The sequence below is a fragment of the Lithobates pipiens genome, unplaced genomic scaffold, assembly GCF_037356315.1.
Source record: "Lithobates pipiens isolate NorthernLeopardFrog02 unplaced genomic scaffold, aLitPip1_a1.2 Scaffold_16, whole genome shotgun sequence".
In the NCBI taxonomy this organism is placed as follows: domain Eukaryota; kingdom Metazoa; phylum Chordata; class Amphibia; order Anura; family Ranidae; genus Lithobates; species Lithobates pipiens.
In genome coordinates, this window is record NW_027507748.1 from 589,363,944 (window position 1) to 589,383,186 (window position 19,243).

A 19,243-nucleotide genomic window follows, 5' to 3' on the forward strand; every position below is an offset into this window, starting at 1 on the left:
AAGACAGATGAGAGCTTTTTATCGGAAAATGCGACCGTGTGTATGCTCCATCGGAATTTAGCTGTCCGAATTTCCGCCAGCCAAAAATTGATAGCATGTTCTCAATTTTCCAAACGGAAATTCCGATCGTGTGTATGCAATTCCGACACGCCAAAAAAATCACACATGCTCAGATTCAACTACGAGACGAAAGCTATTGGCTACTGGCTATTGAACCCTTTTTCTAGTTCCGTCGTACGTGTTGTATGTCACTGCGTTCTAAATTATCGAAATTTGATGTGACTGTGTGTAGGCAAGACAGCTTGAGCGGAATTCCGTCAAGAAAACCATCAGAGCTTTTTCCGATGAGAATTCCGATCGTGTGCATTATAGAACGGTCTTAAGCTGGCCATAGATGGATTGAAATTTGCTTGGTTCTCCAGGTGGCAGCAAAATTTTTATCCATGTAAGGGCATTCCTGTTCAGCAGAAGTTGATTGTTAGATCAGCTTCTGTCAAATTGGAATGTTGGAAAACTTTTGTCGATCAGCGGCCGCAGCCAGCGGGCTGCAGATGTTGATCATTGTGTTCTGACAGCGGAGACTGTATATTCCCGCTGGCCAAAGTCCGACTCCCTAAGGTCTGAAGCACAGTACACTGGCCCTTTGTTTAGAAAGTTTGGCGACCCTTGCTCTAAAACGTGTACTACAAACTATGAAGCTACACCTGTTATTGAGCCGCTGCCTTTGAACTCGTATACAACTGGAAAATGGCTGCTTCAACCAGGGCCTTCTAACACAAGTGTTACATTTCAACAGAGTCCCTTTAAATGAAATCCCATCACAATATAAGCCAAAAACAAGCACTGCCACAGATTTTGGGAGAACTATACCTTTATCAGATTTGACACTATCCCCAAGAAAACGATACGCACCTTTACAGACCTCAAATGAGATGTCCATCCAGTTCTCAAAGTTGCAGTCTACATCAATTATTTTTTTGTGGGCCGGGCCATGCAGTACTGTGCAAAGGTGGTTCTATGCTATAAGGACCACTTCCTTTCAGAAAGAAGTACTGTCTGATCTAAGGTCTGAGGAATCCTATAGTCCTGATTAACAGCAGACACCACAAGATACCTGCTATAATTATACAGAAAAGCTTCTTTTTTTTTATTTAGTTTAGTTTTGTTATTGGGATCTAACTTTCTGTAACTTTACTGCTAAACTACATCCATGACCATTCTCCAGTCCAATTAGAGTACTTAATGACCAATGCGGTAGTCTAATTAGATGGTGGATGGTGGATGGTGGATGATATGGTGGCTCTTAGTAAACAAAGAGTTAGCCTCATAGTCTACATTATCCAACCTGAAAGTTAGGATGACCCAATGTATCTGACCAACCTTTTCTGCTACTGAAGTGGAGGTTTAGGTCCCATCTGGCAGGGCTGTCTGGATCACAAGCCTGGTTGCACAGAATTACCTTTCGAGAAGAAAATAGCTCCCATAGATATATGTATTCCAGCTCTTTATTTTTTACTGTAGCTACTTGCCATTAGTTCAGTTTTGAAGGACAACTATTGTGAAATCTCGTTTTTTCTTCCTCAAAAATGAATAAATGCATCTATCTATTGGTCTATTTTGTTGCCTCCTATTCCCACTATTAAATCTGGCCATACAAGGATCAAAATTTGTCAAGGACCGGACAAATTTAGATCCAAGTATGGGCTGGGAAGTTGTACAGAAGCTTATCTTCTGTAAAATCATCTTGTCAAATTTTTCCATGCTCGATCAGCGCTACAGGCTATAACCGACATCGCTGATCAGTGTATTCTGATGGCAGGGAAATCACCTTACTGCCAGATTTCAATAGCTCAGCAGGGAGGATGCGTGGATGGGGGAATCAGGTTGACCCAAAAAACTGATCCATCTATGGCCAGATTTAGATAAGGTCACTTTCCTGGTTGCTAGAATGAACTTTGCACAGTAAAACAGTGAGGCACTCCTTAATTAAAGCCTATCTAAACCCAAGAAGAAAAATGTGATATATTTCAGCTTACCATTTCTTTTGGATCTGATGGCTGAATTTGTTTTATTTTTTTTTAGGCTTTTTCCCTTTATTTTCACCTAGTGATGCTGCCAGTAGCACACTTCCTTCCCTAGATCACAACAGCCAATCATTAAGCTGTATCTATGGAGAAGCAGCTTTGTCACGACAGGACTAGGAGGATCAACCGACATTTCTTTATGGATCAAATATAACAAAACACTTTCAATGGTATATGTAAAGCATAGCTAAAATAAAAAATAAAATAAAATTACATATGTTCTTCAACTTTCACTTCTCAATTGTTTCATTCTGTTTATTTCCAATTTTTTGTATATTTAGTCCCCATAAATACCTTTGAATCTTTGCAGATCTGCATTCATTTTCTTTATGCGGTTGTCTTCAATTCAGTTTACTTTTTCAATATCTCGCTTTGCAGCCACTCATTCAGATGCACTGCGAGCAGATACTGAGTCAGAATGAAAGAACATATACCTGGCATCCCTTTAGATCAGCATGTTTCTCCCTGCTGGCCACTGGATGGTGCAGACTTTAGCTGTGCTGATTAATTGCTTGATTAGTGTTCCAGAAGCGGGTCTGATAGAATATAACCAAGACTGCATAGCTAAAGTCTACAACATCCAGTGGCCTGCTCTCATCTGCCTGTTATAAAGAGCCAGAAACACTAAAAAACAGTAGCTGCAGCAACAAGGATGGACGGAGGATATCCACACAAGTAAGAAAAAATATTTCAACAATACTAATGCAGCAGTTTGAGTCGGTGATCAATGTTCTTTATTTATACCTAATGCAATTTATGTGACTTTAGTACTCCTTTGGCCCTAAGGACCAAATAGAAGTTCACTGTTAGGATCAACATACTCTTTACAATGACACCAGCGTTGAGCAATGAGACACATAAGCTCAGCATAAAGTTGTTTTTGGGTAATGGATGGGGAAAGTTCAGACATAGCTGTATATAATTTACTATAAATGGTTGGTGAGCATTCTACTAAACAGGTTGTAAATTAGGCAATTGTGGGACTAGAATAAGCAGTCTGTTTAAATATCACCAAATAGCAAAAGGGGGCATGTACTCTACAAATAGAATTTTTTTCTTGAAGGAACACACGCATGCACATTAATTGAGATGGCCAGATTTCAGCCTATACATAAAAGCCCAATATACGGTATGTACCGTATTTATCGGCGTATAACACGCACAGGTGTATAACACGCACACTCTTTTTAAGAGGGAAGTTTCAGGAAAAAACTTAAATTTTGTATTGGCGTATAACACGCACACACTATTTGCACCCGATTTTCATGGTGAAAAAGTGAGTGTTATACGCCAATAAATACAGTATATAGTTTCCTAATGGAATTGCACTACATGTAAATAATGACAGCTGAACATAATGGATATTTCAAAACCCTTTACAAGCACAGGCAAACAAGGCTGGTAATAATTGCTATAAAAAATGATAATATCACTTTCTAACCTAATGGTATTATAAAAAAGTTGGTCTTTAGCAAAACAAAAACAAAAAAATTGCAAAGTACAAAGCATGCAGAGCTTTATAGACAACATACAATACACACCTTCAAATGCTGATTGCAGCAAAAGTCCAGATTTCATAACACACAACAAAATCCTTTCATGAGTTCCTTTAATTATTTCCTTCTAGATTTTCCTTGCGCTCCCCTTGACATTTTCCTTCCCACGTTCTCTTCGTACTCCCTGTCCTGCAGACTTTCTCGTCATCGTCAGCCTCTGATTCTGGCACTCAACTGAATCCAGTGCTGTGTTATAACATCAGATAATAGCGTGTCTGTGCTGGGTCCCCACGCTCCAAATCGGAGGAGGGGGGGGGGGTAATTAAATATCTGGAGAGGGTCACTGGCCTGCCGTTCTACACCTCCCACTCTTCATTTTTATATTAAGCTTTTACATAGTACAACACTCCCATGCTGCACTTTGGTTGGGTTCCAAGAGTCACCAAACATTAGCTGCATTGAATGTCCTACACAAGAACGCACCTGCGATGTATCAGAGACATGCAGAAATCCTGGCCAGCGTCTATAAACACAGCTGATCACTGGGAAGACACAGAAATGTTTCATACTTCAGAAAATGGCAGGGAGAAGAGTACAGCGGAGTTCTGTGATGAGGACGACTACTTGACAAGACAAAAATCTGCGTACTCTCCTATGACTGTAAATAGTATTGCTGATCAGATCACGTTAAAGATAAACTTCAGACACAGACCTTTATTGAAATACTGTAAATATATCAGTATATATATATATATATATATATATATATATATATATATACAGTGGTGTGAAAAAGTGTTTGCCCCCTTCCTCATTTCCTGTTCCTTTGCATGTTTGTCACACTTAAGTGTTTCGGAACATCAAACCAATTTAAACAATAGTCAAGGACAACACAAGTAAACACAAAATGCAATTTGTAAATGAAGGTGTTTATTATTAAAGGTGAAAAAAAATCCAAACCATCATGGCCCTGTGTGAAAAAGTGATTGCCCCCTAAACCTAATAACTGGTTGGGCCACCCTTAGCAGCAACAACTGCAACCAAGCGTTTGCGATAACGTGCAATGAGGCTTTTACAGCGTCCTGGAGGAATTTTGGCCCACTCATCTTTGCAGAATTGTCCTAATTCAGTTACATTAGAGGGTTTTCGAGCATGAACGGCCTTTTTAAGGTCATACCACAACATCTCAATAGGATTCAGGTCAGGACTTTGGCTAGGCCACTCCAAAGTCTTCATTTTGTTTTTCTTCAGCCATTCGGTGGTGGATTTGCTGGTGTGTTTAGGATCATTGTCCTGCTGCAGAACCCAAGTTCGTTTCAGCTTGAGTACACGAACAGATGGTCGGACATTCTCCTTCAGGATCTCTTGGTAGACAGCAGAATTCATAGTTCCTTTTATCACGGCAAGTCTTCCAGGTCCTGAAGCAGCAAAACAGCCCCAGACCATCACACTACCACCACCATATTTTACGGTTGGTATAATGTTCTTTTTATGAAATGCAGTGTTCCTTCTATGCCAGATATACTTGGACACACACCTTCCAAAGAGTTCCACTTTTGTCTCATCGGTCCACAGAATGTTGTCCCAAAAGTCTTGGGGATCATCAAGATGTGTTGTGGAGAAATTGAGACGAGCTTTGATGTTCTTTTTGCTCAGCAGTGGTTTTCTCCTTGGAACTCTGCCATGCAGGCCATTTTTGCCCAGTCTTTTCCTGATGGTGGAGGCATGAACGCTGACCTTAACTGAGGCAAGTGAGGCCTGCAGTTCCTTGGACGTTGTTGTGGGGTCTTTTGTGACCTCTTGGATGAGTCGTCGCTGCGCTCTTGGGGTTATTTTGGGCGGCCGGCCACTCCTGGGAAGGTTCACCACTGTTCCATGTCTTCGCCATTTGTGGATAATGGCTCTCACTGGGGTTCGCTGGATTCCCAAAGCTTTGGAAATGGCTTTATAACCCTTTCCAGACTGATAGATCTCAATTACTTTCTTTCTCAATTGTTCCTGAATTTCTTTGGGTCTCGGCATGATGTGTAGCTTTTAAGGATCTTCTGGTGGACCTTGCTGTGTCAAGCAGCTCCTATTTAAGTGATGCCTTGATTGTGAACAGGTGTGGCAATAATCAGGCCTGGGTGTGGCTAGAGAAATTGAACTCAGGTGTGGACAACCACAGTTATAGTATGTTTTAACAAGGGGGGCAATCACTTTTTCACACAGGGCCATGATGGTTTGGATTTTTTTTCACCTTTAATAATAAACACCTTCATTTACAAATTGCATTTTGTGTTTACTTGTGTTGTCCTTGACTATTGTTTAAATTGGTTTGATGTTCCGAAACACTTAAGTGTGACAAACATGCAAAGGAACAGGAAATGAGGAAGGGGGCAAACACTTTTTCACACCACTGTATATATATATATACACACACACATACATACACACTCACCAGCCACTTTATTAGGTAGACCTGTTCTATTGCTTAGTAACACAAATTGCTAATCAGCTGATCACATGGTAGTAACTCAATGCATTTAGGCAGTGCTGGGACAAGGTCATCCAGCGCCCAGGGCGAAGATGCCAAACTGCGCCCCCCTTTCCCTTAGGGTTGGGGTCAGGGTGCACCCTTCCCCTGCAATAAACCATTGCACCAGGGGCAGCCGCCCCTCCTGCCCACCCCTTGTCCCGGCCCTGCATTTAGGCATCTAGACGTGGTGAAGGCAACTTTCTGAAGTTCAAACCGAGCATCAGAATTGAGAAGAAAGAGGATCGAAGTGACTTTGAACAGGCATGGTTGTTGGTGCCAGACGGGCTGATCTGAATTTTTCAAAAACTGCTGATCTACTGGGATTTTCACGTACAACCATCTCTAGGGTTGAATGAGAATGGTCCAAAAAAAGAGAACATATTCAGTGAGCGGCGGTTGTGTGAAGGAAAATGCCTTGTTAAAGTCAGAGGAAAATGGGCAGACTGGTTCAAGATAATAGAAAGGCAAGCTCAAATAACCACTCGCTACAACCAAGGAATGCAGAAAATCATCTCTGAATGCACACCACATCGAAGCTTGAAAAAATATGGGCTACAGCAGCAGAAGACCACACCAGGTGCCACTTCTGTCAGCTAAGAACAGGAAACTGAAGCTACAAAAGACATAGTGTCAGTCTTTTATTTTAACATCCAATTCTATATTTCACATCCTCTATCCAGCCTTTAAGGGGTTGTAAACCCTTGTGTTTTTTCACCCTATGCAGTAAGGTGAAAAACACCTGGCAGTGACCGCCCCCTTCCCCGTTCTACTTACCCGAGCCCCTTCATCTCTTCAGTGGGGATGTGCTGTCCCTCTCTCCATGGGGTCCTGGCTCTTGATTGGATAGATTGATAGAAGCGCAGCCATTGGCTCCCGCTGCTGTCAATCAAATCCAATGATGCGGGAGCTGAGTCTGACATTCATGTCTATTGGTGAAAATGCTGGACTCGGGAGCACGCTCGTAAGGTAACCCCCCTCGGGAGAGCGCTTCTCCTAGGGGGTTAGCTGATGGGGGGAGGAGCCACGAGAGCCGCAGAGGGACCCCAGAAGAGGATGTTCGGGGCCACTCTGTGCAAAACAAGCTGCACAGTGGAGGTAAGTATGACATGTTTGTTATTTAAAAAAAAAAAAAAAAAACAATCTTTTATAATCAATTTAAAGTATAACTACAGGCAGAACTTTTTTTGGGTAGAGTGGAGAGGGACTACCAGGTGGTATCAAAAAGTTTTGTAACATGCCAACAGATGGCAGCACAAGGCTACACGCATAATCACAGGGAGCACCGGCCTTCATAAGTCAGTGTGCCAAAAGACATCATTCTGTGTACATCGGGAGCTGTGCAGCTGCTGCTATTGCAGCACCTCAAACAACTTATTGCAGCATCACTGCAAACTTGCCGTATCATGTCAAACATCTCTGTGGCAGATTTGCGCAGTTTCACACAGAATTTCACATTTATCCTTTATTCTAACTTGCTGTCCATGATGAAATAGCAGACGCGGTAACACAAGTGCTTAGAATAGCACCAGTTGCACAGCTCCCGATGCACACAAGATGATGTTTTTTTCCACACTTATGAAGGTCGGTGCTCCCTGTGACTGTGTGGGCAGCCTTGTGCTGCCATCTGTTGGCGTGTTACCAAACTAGACTTTAAACTTTTTGATACCACTTCCTAGAACAGTTTTCATTGCTGTCCGAGGACGCCTTTTTCCTTCACCTTTTCTGTTTGTCCTGTTTAATTTTATCACTGTGAGTAAAAGTATTTCCCTCCCTTTGGAGGTATTTCCTGTTATAGCTATGGGACAGGAAGCAAAGGGAAATTTCCCCAATGGGACACAAAAAAAAAAAAACTGACAGGTGTGGCAGTACGCAGGTAAAATCACCTGGTTGTATTCAGGATGGGAAATATGTGTGTCCTAGATTCAGGCTTTATGCAGACTTTTACAATTAGAGGGGAAGAGTTAATGAGCCCAGCTGTAGTAAGTGGGCTCATTAAGACCTCTACAAAAAACCCCAGCATGCATAGGGAGATGCTTCATCCTGGAACCAGTTTTGTGTGTATAGACTGGGGAGTCTGAGATCTGTTCTGTGCGGTGAGTTAACGCCTGTGTGGCAAACCCCTACAATAGAGACAGGGACTGGGGCAGCACAAGGCTGTGCCCAGTTGTTAGACAGGGAGTCTACGTGTGTAGTTAGAGGTCAAGCTGACCAGGATTTATTTTCTTGTTTTATTTTGTTTGGCTGTTTATGTATCACTGCATGTAGCAGAAATAAACCGGATCTTTTGTTTTTTGAACCTACACCGCTGTCTGCTGTGCCTGACTTTGTGTTGTGAACCCATCCAGGGGGTCACACACACCCGCTACCGAGCTAACCCCTCACAGTTGGTGGAGAATTTTGGCAGTTTTTTTTTTTAAGGCCAGCATGGAGGAGATACTGAGACAGCTGGCTCTAGACAAATGCAACTTTGCAGCAGAGTTTGGAAGCTCAGCAACAAGCCCAGCAGCAGACAAATGCAACTTTGCAGCAGAGTTTGGAAGCTCAGCAACAAGCCCAGCAGCGATCTGAAGCCCGCTTCATAGACCTGTTGCAGAAGCAAGAGCAGAATTTTCAACAGCAAATAGAGACATTGATACAGCAACGTCCGCAGACCAATGAAGCAAGTGGGTACAATAATACCGCATCCTTTGGTGTGAGCCGTTTACTGACAAAAATGACTGGAGAGGATGATCCGGAGGTGTTTTTGACCACATTTGAAAGGACTGCTGAAAGGGAAAAGTGGCCTAAAGAGCAATGGGCTGGACTGGTGGCCCCTCTGTTAACTGGGGAATCGCAGAAAGCTTATTATGACCTAGAGCCTGACCAAGCAAAAGACTATGTGGTGCTAAAAGCAGAAATATTGGCACGGCTGGGTGTCACCCTGGCAGTCCGGGCTCAGCGTGTGCATAACTGGACTTTTCAGGTTGGAAAACCTCCCAGGTCTCAAATGTATGATCTCATTCACCTGAGCAGGAAGTGGCTGCAGCCAGAGATTTTGACCGCACCAAACGTTGTGGAACGTGTGGTTATGGATCGTTTCCTGAGAGCTCTTCCTACTGCCATCCAAAAATGGGTAAGCCATGGAGACCTAGAAAATGCAGATAAACTTGTGGATCTGGTTGAGAGGTACTTGGCTACAGAGAACTTGACCACCTCTTCCAGGGACTCACGGACTTTCCCCCCTAAGACCAGATCATCCCCAGTGGCGGGTAAGATGACTCCAAGGGGTGAGGGTGGAGAGAGTGAGAGGGTGGGAGTTCTACCTAAGGTCTGGCGGGAGCAGCCCAGGAAGCCCATGCTGCAAGAGGCAGCAAAAAAGATTATTTGCTACCGCTGCCGGCAAGAGGGACATATTGCAGCCAATTGCCCAGTTGTGGATGAGCCTATGCAATGTGACTTTATAAGGGAGAGACGCCAGTCGCTGTTTGCGACAGTTGCATGCACTGCCATTCGGGGACACCCGAGAGTATCCTGTAACTTCAGTGTTTTTTGAGACCCCCAAAGGTAACCTCTCTCATCAGGTGGGGTTAGTGTCTCACTTACCACATGATGCTATTGTGGGAAGGGATTTTCCAAAATTCTGGGAACTCTGGGATTGTCCTGAGCCCCCCACTGGTGCCCCTATAGACCAGGAAGATGACCAGAATTCCTCTGGGAGTGGTGAGGACTCTCCTGAATTTCCCTTGTCGGTATTGGCAGGGGAAACTCGAGAAACTGGGGAGGAGCCAACATCCTCGGTTGAAAACATGCCGTCTGTGGAGTTTTCGGATCTTGAGGTTCACAGGGAAAATTTTGCCACAGAACAGTTAAAAGACCCCACCCTAATAAAGGCACGGGAAAATGTGGTGAAAATAGATGGCGAGTTAGTGAACCCAGATAAGACTTGCACTAACCCGTACTTCACTGTGGAAAGGGACCTGCTGTATCGAGTGGCTCAAAGGGCAGAAGAAACCATTGAGCAACTTGTGGTGCCCAAACCTTACAGGAAGTTGGTGTTAGAATTGGCCCATGGGCACATTCTGGGAGGTCATCTGGGGACCGAAAAAACCAGAGAGAGGGTACTGCAGAGATTCTATTGGCCTGGGGTCATGAAGGAAACAGAAAATTATTGTTCCTCCTGCCCTGTGTGTCAGAAGTCGGCACCTATGCCACATTTCCGTAACCCGCTGGTACCTCTTCCTATCATTGAGGTCCCCTTTGAAAGGATCGCAATGGATTTGGTAGGTCCGATAATGAAGTCTGCTAGGGGGCATCAGTACATTTTGGTTATATTGGACTATGCCACCCGTTATCCGGAAGCAATTCCTCTCCGAAATACCTCGGCCAAAACCATAGCCAAAGAGCTATCCCTTGTTTTTAGCCGCGCGGGTATTTGTAAGGAACTGCTTACGGACCAAGGTACACCCTTTATGTCCCGGGTTATGAAAGAATTATGCAAGTTGTACAAAGTGAAGCAATTGCGTACATCTGTGTATCACCCCCAAACAGATGGGTTGGTTGAAAGATTCAACAAAACCCTAAAACAAATGTTAAAGAAGGTGGTGGATAGAGATGGAAAGAATTGGGATTGTCTAATACCCTATCTGATGTTTGCCATTAGGGAGGTACCCCAATCCTCTACGGGTTTCTCACCCTTCGAGTTGCTCTATGGGAGACACCCAAGAGGGCTGCTGGATATCGCCAAGGAAACTTGGGAAAATGAGAGTTCTCCTCACAGGAGTGTGATTGAGCATGTCGCCCTGATGCAAGATAGAATTGCACAGGTAATGCCAATTGTAAAGGAACATTTAACCCAAGCGCAGTTAGCACAGCAGAGAGTGTACAACCGTGGGGCCAAGACCCGTACTTTTTCCCCGGGGGATAGGGTCTTGGTGCTAGTCCCTACGGTTGAAAGCAAATTTCTGGCCAAATGGCAAGGTCCATATGAAGTAATTGAAAAAAATTAGTGAGGTGAACTACAGGGTTAGACAGCCAGGAAGGCGAAAGCCGGAGCAGATCTATCACGTCAATCTGCTGAAAGCCTGGAGGGATAGGGAATCCCTAGTCGCAGAGACTTTGTCACAAGTACAGCCTGATTGCTTAGTTCCTGAGGTTGGAATAGCAGACACCTTATCGAAACCCCAACAACAGGAGGTTAAAGAGTTTGTACTTCGTAACAAAGAGATTTTCTCTGAGCTTCCGGGACAAACATCTGGCGTAGAGCATGACATTATCACCCCGCCAGGAGAAAGGGTAAAACTAAAACCTTATAGAATACCAGAGGCCCGACGGGAGGCAATACGTGGGGAGGTTCAAAGGATGCTGGAATTGGGTGTGATAGAGGAGTCCCAGAGTGACTGGTCCAGTCCTATCGTACTAGTGCCCAAACCTGATGGGAGCTGGCGGTTTTGTAACGATTTTAGACAATTAAATAAAGTTACAAAATTTGACACCTACCCCATGCCACGTATAGATGAGTTGATTGACCGGCTGGGAACAGCCCGATATATGACAACTCTTGATCTCACCAAAGGGTATTGGCAAATTCCCCTGGCCGAGTCGGCCAAGGAGAAAACTGCGTTTGTAACCCCAGATGGGGCATTCCAATATAAGAGAATGCCGTTTGGGTTACAGAATGCACCGGCAACATTCCAGCGGAAAATGGATAAGATTCTGAGGCCCCACCAGAAATATGCTGCAGCTTACCTGGATGATGTGATTATCCATAGCACAGACTGGGTCTCACATTTGCCAAAAGTACAAGCAGTCCTAGACTCTATCCGGGAAGCTGGGTTTACGGCCAATCCAAAGAAGTGTACCATTGGACAGGAGGAGGCCAAATATCTTGGGTACACTATTGGGAGGGGGGTGATAAAACCCCAAGTCAATAAAGTCGAGGCCATACAGAGTTGGCCACGTCCCAACAGCAAGAAACAGGTACGAGCCTTTCTGGGAATCGCTGGCTATTATCGACGATTCATTCCCCATTTTGCTTCTCAGGCTGTGCCCCTCACCAACCTGACAAAAGGGAAAGAGTCGGTCATGGTTAAATGGTCCCCAGAGGCTGAAGAAGCATTTCAGTCCTTAAAAACAGCCTTATGTAGTCAGCCAGTGTTGTACTCACCAGACTTCTCTAAGGACTTTGTTGTACAAACTGATGCGTCAGACGTTGGGTTAGGAGCAATGTTATCCCAGGTCTGGAACGGGGAAGAGCACCCAGTCATTTACCTCAGCAGGAAGTTAAAGTCCCATGAGGTAAATTACTCCACGATTGAGAAGGAATGTTTAGCAGTGAAGTGGGCTCTAGATTCCCTTCGGTACTATCTGCTAGGTAGGCACTTTGACCTGGTGACTGATCACGCTCCTTTAAAGTGGATGGCTCAAAACAAGGAGACCAATAGAAGGGTAAATAGGTGGTTCCTGGCCCTACAGGAATTTAACTTTACAGTTAAGCATCGCCCTGGTGTTAAAATGGGGAATGTGGATGCTTTGTCTCGGATACATGCGTGTCTGGCTGCTTGTGTTACAACCCCAAGGTTGAAACAAGAGGGGGGGGGTATGTGGCAGCACGCAGGTAAAATCACCTGGTTGTATTCAGGATGGGAAATATGTGTGTCCTAGATTCAGGCTTTATGCAGACTTTTACAATTAGAGGGGAAGAGTTAATGAGCCCAGCTGTAGTAAGTGGGCTCATTAAGACCTCTACACAAAACCCCAGCATGCATAGGGAGATGCTTCATCCTGGAACCAGTTTTGTGTGTATAGACTGGGGAGTCTGAGATCTGTTCTGTGCGGTGAGTTAACGCCTGTGTGGCAAACCCCTACAATAGAGACAGGGACTGGGGCAGCACAAGGCTGTGCCCAGTTGTTAGACAGGGAGTCTACGTGTGTAGTTAGAGGTCAAGCTGACCAGGATTTATTTTCTTGTTTTATTTTGTTTGGCTGTTTATGTATCACTGCATGTAGCAGAAATAAACCGGATCTTTTGTTTTTTGAACCTACACCGCTGTCTGCTGTGCCTGACTTTGTGTTGTGAACCCATCCAGGGGGTCACACACACCCGCTACCGAGCTAACCCCTCACACAGGGTTCATAACCCTTATGCCCTGTACACACGGTCGGACATTCCGACCACAAAATCTGTCGGACAATGTTGTCGGAAAATCTGATCGTTCAGAACGAGGTGACATTCGTTGCGTACGACGGGACTACCTAGAGGCCAGTAGCCAATAGCATTTGTCTCGTAATTCATTCTGAGCATGCGTGGCACTTTGTCTGTCGGAATTCTCTACAAATGAACGGAAAAAGTCAGATCGGATTTTGTTGTTGGAAAATTTTAGATCCAGCTCTCAAACTTTTTCCGTCTGAATTTCCAACGAAAAAAGTCCGATAGTGCCCACACACGATCGGATTTTCTGACAACATAATCCGATCGGACCTTTTCCGTCGGAATTTCTGACCGTGTCCAAGGTTAGTATTTTTCTACTTGCATGTTATTTTATTTGACTATATAGACCATATTTTACAATTTGTCGGTTTATTCTAGTTTAATTGCACAATGTTTTGATTTTTGCATGCGAAAATGGAGAGGTTACTAAAACGATGAACATTGTCTTGTAGGTTGTCATGTGTTGTAGTGTATTTCTCAGTATTTTCGGACAACTGCACTGATTAAATGAAAACCGTACGATCTGGTATCGTACGAGAAACGTTTTCGTGTTTGTACGTTCGGATAATATCGGATTAACTGTCGTTATCGGCTCTTGAAAGCTCTGTACTAACGATCCGACTATTGTATGATTGCTTAGAAAGCGGCATTTTTTCGTCCACTTTTCAGTTTGTGTATACGGGCCATAAGGCCTCTTGTACACTGCTGCTGGTAAACGGACGTTTAGGAGCAGTTAGCGTTTTTTTTTTTTCAGCTGCCCCTGAACTCTCCTCTGTGTTATCTTATCAATACATGTACACAGGGTCGTTTATAGTCGTTTATAGGCAATTGAGTTTAGAAGATTTTTTTGGAAAGCACAAAAATGCGTTTAGGACGGATGTTCAGAGGAATTTGAAACACCAAACACCTGTAACAGCTTGTAAATGCATGTAAACATGGCAACTCGCATTTAGCCGCATTTTCGTTTACAGGCGTTTTTAATGGAGAAACATTTTTGACAATTTTCTTTCCAATGTAAAAAACGCTTCTAAAAAAAAAAAAAAATGGCTAAACACGGCTAAACGCGACATGTAAACGCGGCACAACGTTTGTTTTTTAAACGTCAGTTACTACCTGTCAAGGTAAATCGTTCAGGAGAGGTTTTAAAACGTCCCGTGTACATGGAGCCTCAGTGTATTTAGAAAAGCAGAATAACCGCTTCAGCCCTGGAAGATTTGGCTGCTGAATGACCAAGCCATTTTTTGCGATTCGGCACTGCATCGCCTTAACTGACAAGTCTGAAGTCGTGCGGCGCTGCACCCAAACAAAACTGATGTCCTTTTTTTTTGACAAATAGTGCATTCTTTTCGTGGTGTTTGATCATCTGCACTTTTTTTTGCGATATAAACAAAAGAAAGAGTGACAATTTTGAAAAAAAATATTTTGCACTTTTTTGCTATAATAAATATACAATTTTTTTTTGTAAAAAAGCTATTTTTATTCTCCATTTTTGCGGATATGTATTCTTCCACATATTTTTGGTAATAAAAATTGCAATAAGCGTATATTGATTGGTTTGCGCAAAAGTTATAGCGCCTACAAAATAGGGGATAGATTTATGGCATTTTTATTATTATTTAACTTTTACTATTTTTTTAATCACGATCTGCGATTTTTACCGGGACTGCGACATAATAGCAGACACATCGGATACTTTTGACACTTGTCTAAGGGAGCCGTCATATTTCACAATATACACCAACATGATCAATCCCAATGACTATAAAATGATTTTCTTGTAATGCTCGGAATTCCGGCCAGAAAAAGACAGATGAGAGCTTTTCATCGGAAAATGCGACCGTGTGTATGCTTCATCGGAATTTAGCTGTCCGAATTTCCGCCAGCCAAAAATTGATAGCATGTTCTCAATTTTCCCGACAGAAAAACTTTCTATCGGTAATTCTGATCGTGTGTATGCAATTCCGACACGCCAAAAATCACGCATGCTCAGATTCAACTACGAGACAGAAGCTATTGGCTACTGGCTATTGAACTTCCTTTTTCTAGTCCCGTCGTACTTGTTGTACGTCACTACGTTATAAACGATCGGAATTTGATGTGACCGTGTGTAGGCAAGACAGCTTGAGCGGAATTCCGTCGGGAAAACCATCAGAGCTTTTTCCAACGAGAATTCCGATTGTGTGTACGCGGCATAAGAGAACAAAATGGCAATTGATTGGAATTTGAGAAGCATCAGCACTGCTGGTACTGAATACCCGATCTGTGAAATCAAGATTTCAATTTCCAACCATAAAACTGTGGTTTTAACAGTTACATTTACCATGCAGCTATTCAACAGGATCAGGCTTTTTCTATAAGGGCTTAAATAGGATTATGCACAGGAAGTCTGCTGCATATAGAAAATGCACCCCCATCCCAATACTCACACAGAATCACAGCATTTCTCTGTTCCAGAAATCCCTGAAAGATTTTCACATATGAATGTCACGGTTGTTCGGACCCTTTTACTACAAACCATCTTATCAGACCCATTTTCCTTCACATAAAATACCGTATCTGAATGAACAGCCAAATGCATTGAAGTTCTAATGCTATGTGTGTCCCTGCTGGGGAGAACCCCCTCTCTTTTTGTCCTGGTCACCATTATTACCAAGACAGAATAAGATGGTAATGGGCAGATCAAGCGACTGAGATCAAAAATGTTAGAATTGTCATTGGAACAAGAGGAAAGGGTAATTCTTTTAAAGGGAACATCTATCCCAGTGACAAATATCTAAGGACTTATGCACACAGGACATTTTAAAAACGGCAGCGCTACAGCAGCACTAAAAACGCTCCATTTAGCCGCGTTTTTACATTATAATTTTTGCGCGTTTTCCCGAATTAGCTGTTTTGGACTTTTTTTATTGAAAACACTCCCTATAATGTAAAAACGCCTAAGAACGTCAAACGTGGCTTTACGCGTTTAGCTACGTTTAGCAGCGTTTTTTTTATGTTTTTAATTTTAACTGCTCCTGGAAGCACAGGCTGGCTGTTTTTTTTTTTTTTTTTTACTGTCAATAAACGCTTATGCATCTAAACGCCTCTGACAGTTTATGTGTGCATGGACACACAGGCTAACATGGAGGGGCTTTTAGAGGCAGTTAAAAAAAAAGTCAAATGCCCCAAACAGCAGCTGTAAAAACGTCCTGTGTGCATGAGCCCTAAGAGGGAAATGCCCATCACAATCAGAAGATTTATATATATTATAATTATAGTTCCACTTTATGTAATCCTTTGCCCCCCCCCACCCCCCCCCCATCCTGCGTCACATCTGCCACTTTAAAGTGATTGTAAACCTCAGACATGAAATATGAAAAAAGCATACCCCTCTAGAGTGTGTACTTGTCTCAGTCCAGAGCTCTAAGTGCCGTTTTTGTCTGCTGATTTGTTCCTCAGCTATCAGCATGAGTCACTTCTGACAAGTTTTTCTGACACCTAGAGAAAAATGGTGACAGGCCTCCAGCTGATTGACAGCCTCAGCTCTGTTCATGTGTGCCGTGTGAAGGGGATGTGTATCTTGCCTCCAATCAGCTCTCAGAGCTCTCCACCCCCTTTTTTCTGAACTCTCAGACAAGCTTTATAATTCAGCACTATGAACAGCTGTAGAGAAGAGCAGACTGCAGATAGACAGGTACCAATGAGAAGAGGTTAAAAGCCTGCCTAGTTTATGACAGCATTGCTTAGACAGATAAACAGAAACATTGTAACACGTTGTCCTTTTAGATCAAAGAAATGAACTTTGGTCTGTAAATGAGGGAAATTTAACCAAGTAAAGACGAAAACCTTGTTCTGACATTTGTTGCTTACAAGTTAAAATCTGTATTTTTTACTAGAAAGTTCCTTTGAACCCCCAAACATATATATTTTTTTTAGCAGAGACCTTAGAAAATAAAATGGGGGTTGTTGCAATATTTTATGTCATAGTATATTTGTACAGCAGTCTTTCAAACACAATTTTTGGGGAAAAAACACACTTTAATTAATTAATAAAAAACTAAACAATAAAGTTAGCCCAATTCCTTTTTGTACAATGTGAAAGATGAGGTTACGCCGTGAGAATCGTGATCTTTATTCTAAGCAAAAAAAATCGTGATTTTCACGTTGGCCAGAATCGTGCAGCTCTATGTGGTTGTAAATTTCTAGTTTTTAGGAAACTGAAAGAAGGAACTTGAGCATAAAGGTTCATTGAGCCAACTGAGTGCCCGCGGGCAACTGGAATGTGCATGCAGCTCTGACCTCCGTATTATATAGGTGGCAATCTGTATACATTAACACCTTTAACAAAAAATAAATGCACATATTTTTGCAGGTAAAAAAATTAGCATTTATTATTTTTTTCTAAAGAAGCCTGCAAAGTTTTACACCTGCGTGGATCGTGGGTACAATGCCAGGCTCCTGCAGACATTTCCTCTAGCTTTCTTGCCTGTATAGTACAGGCTTCCTGTTAGAAAGCTGGAGGAAGTGTCAATGAAATATGAGGGCGCTCATTAGCGCTTTCAAAGTCCATTAAGAACTTCAAGCCATATGCTGCAGTGGTAGATGGGACGTGTAGTTTATTCATTCACAGATCCCTGTGAATTAATGAATAAGAGCCCTGCACAGCCACGCCAATTTTAAAATGTGGCAGCGGCTGCATGGGAGAGGATCACAGGTTAGAGGGGGGTTGCTGAGCATGTTGCACGTTACACCCTAAATACGGTTGTAACATGTATGTGCTTGTTCAGAAGGTGAACTTAGTATTGAAGGCATGATCACCCCTATGTTCTAGGCAAGTTCTAGAAAACATAATCATCATGAATCAATTATTGTTTGCTGATATACTATGAGAGTCTGTTGCTGCTAAACAGTTTCACAGTTTTGGGTACATGCCTGTGGGCCATGATAACAGAATTACTCTGTAGACATATTTTATTTGATCTATATCGGGATAAATGACTCACTTGAAAGAGTTAATTGATTCGTGAACAAAAGTCCACTTGTCTTCATACACACCAAGGAGCCTTGAAAAGAAGTTATTTTGGGCCATCACTTGCACAGTCCGAATTACTGGTGGAGCTTGTCAAAAACCCGGGGTCTAGTATACAAGCTCAAATGTCATTATCTAGGCCAGCCTTTCTCAACCAGGGTTCCTCCAGAGGTGGCTAGGGGTTCCTTGAGCTGTGGCTGATTTACCACCTATTTGATGGTGCCTACATAGTTTTGAGCCAATGCCACTTGGAGGAGCCAGTGGTATGGCACCAATGAGATTTTTAGCTCTCTATAGGGGGGGGCCATTCTTACCATCACTGTAAAAAGGGCATTGTTCTCACTGACCATCAAAGTAAGTGGCATTGTTCCCACTGACGCCCAATCAATGGGTTTTATCAGGGGTTCCCGAGACCTGAAAATTACTTTAAGGGTTCCCCTGGGGTAAAATGGTTGAGAATGGCTGGTCTAGGCATATGTTAGTATACAGTACATATACGTTTATGGGATAACGCTAAAGCTAAAATAATCTCCAGGCAATCAGCTAAATGCACCGATGAGACACATAGATGTGAACTGCGTTACCTGCAAAGATAATTATTAGGGCTGCACCAGTACTAAGCATTTGCACAAGTATCAGTACTCATGCAAATCCTCCGATACCTGAAACCGATACTATCAGGCTCAATTCTTTCAGCTGTCAGTGGGATTCCCCTGTTGTCAGCTGAAGTGTAAAATGAAGACCCAGCAATTGGAGCTGTCAAAAAATAAAGCAGCCAGGCAATGTTTATAAACAAGATGAAAGAGAAAGGTAAAAAGAAACAGTTTGTATCTTTCTGTTTATTCGTCTACAGATGAACTTCGGTCTGTAAATGAAGTCAGTTTAAAGAAACATTGTCAAGTATCTGTCTTCTATTAAGTGTTCCTCTGTTTAATCATTTATTAAAGTGGA

The 19,243-nt window shown here is 42.8% G+C and overlaps 1 protein-coding gene across 3 annotated transcripts in view; it reads right to left on the bottom strand.

Annotated features, from left to right (window-relative positions):
- The window catches only part of TNS2 (tensin 2), a 275,183-nt gene that overhangs the window by 196,530 nt on the left and 59,410 nt on the right, over positions 1–19,243 (bottom strand). The window contains exon 1 of one of the 3 annotated variants that reach the window (XM_077483897.1): positions 3,626–3,823. The exons of the other annotated variants lie outside the window; for them this stretch is intronic. The gene's annotated coding sequence lies outside the window, so the exon portion shown is untranslated. Of the gene's footprint in view, positions 1–3,625; positions 3,824–19,243 lie in introns of those variants that run through there. 3 annotated transcript variants of the gene reach the window in all.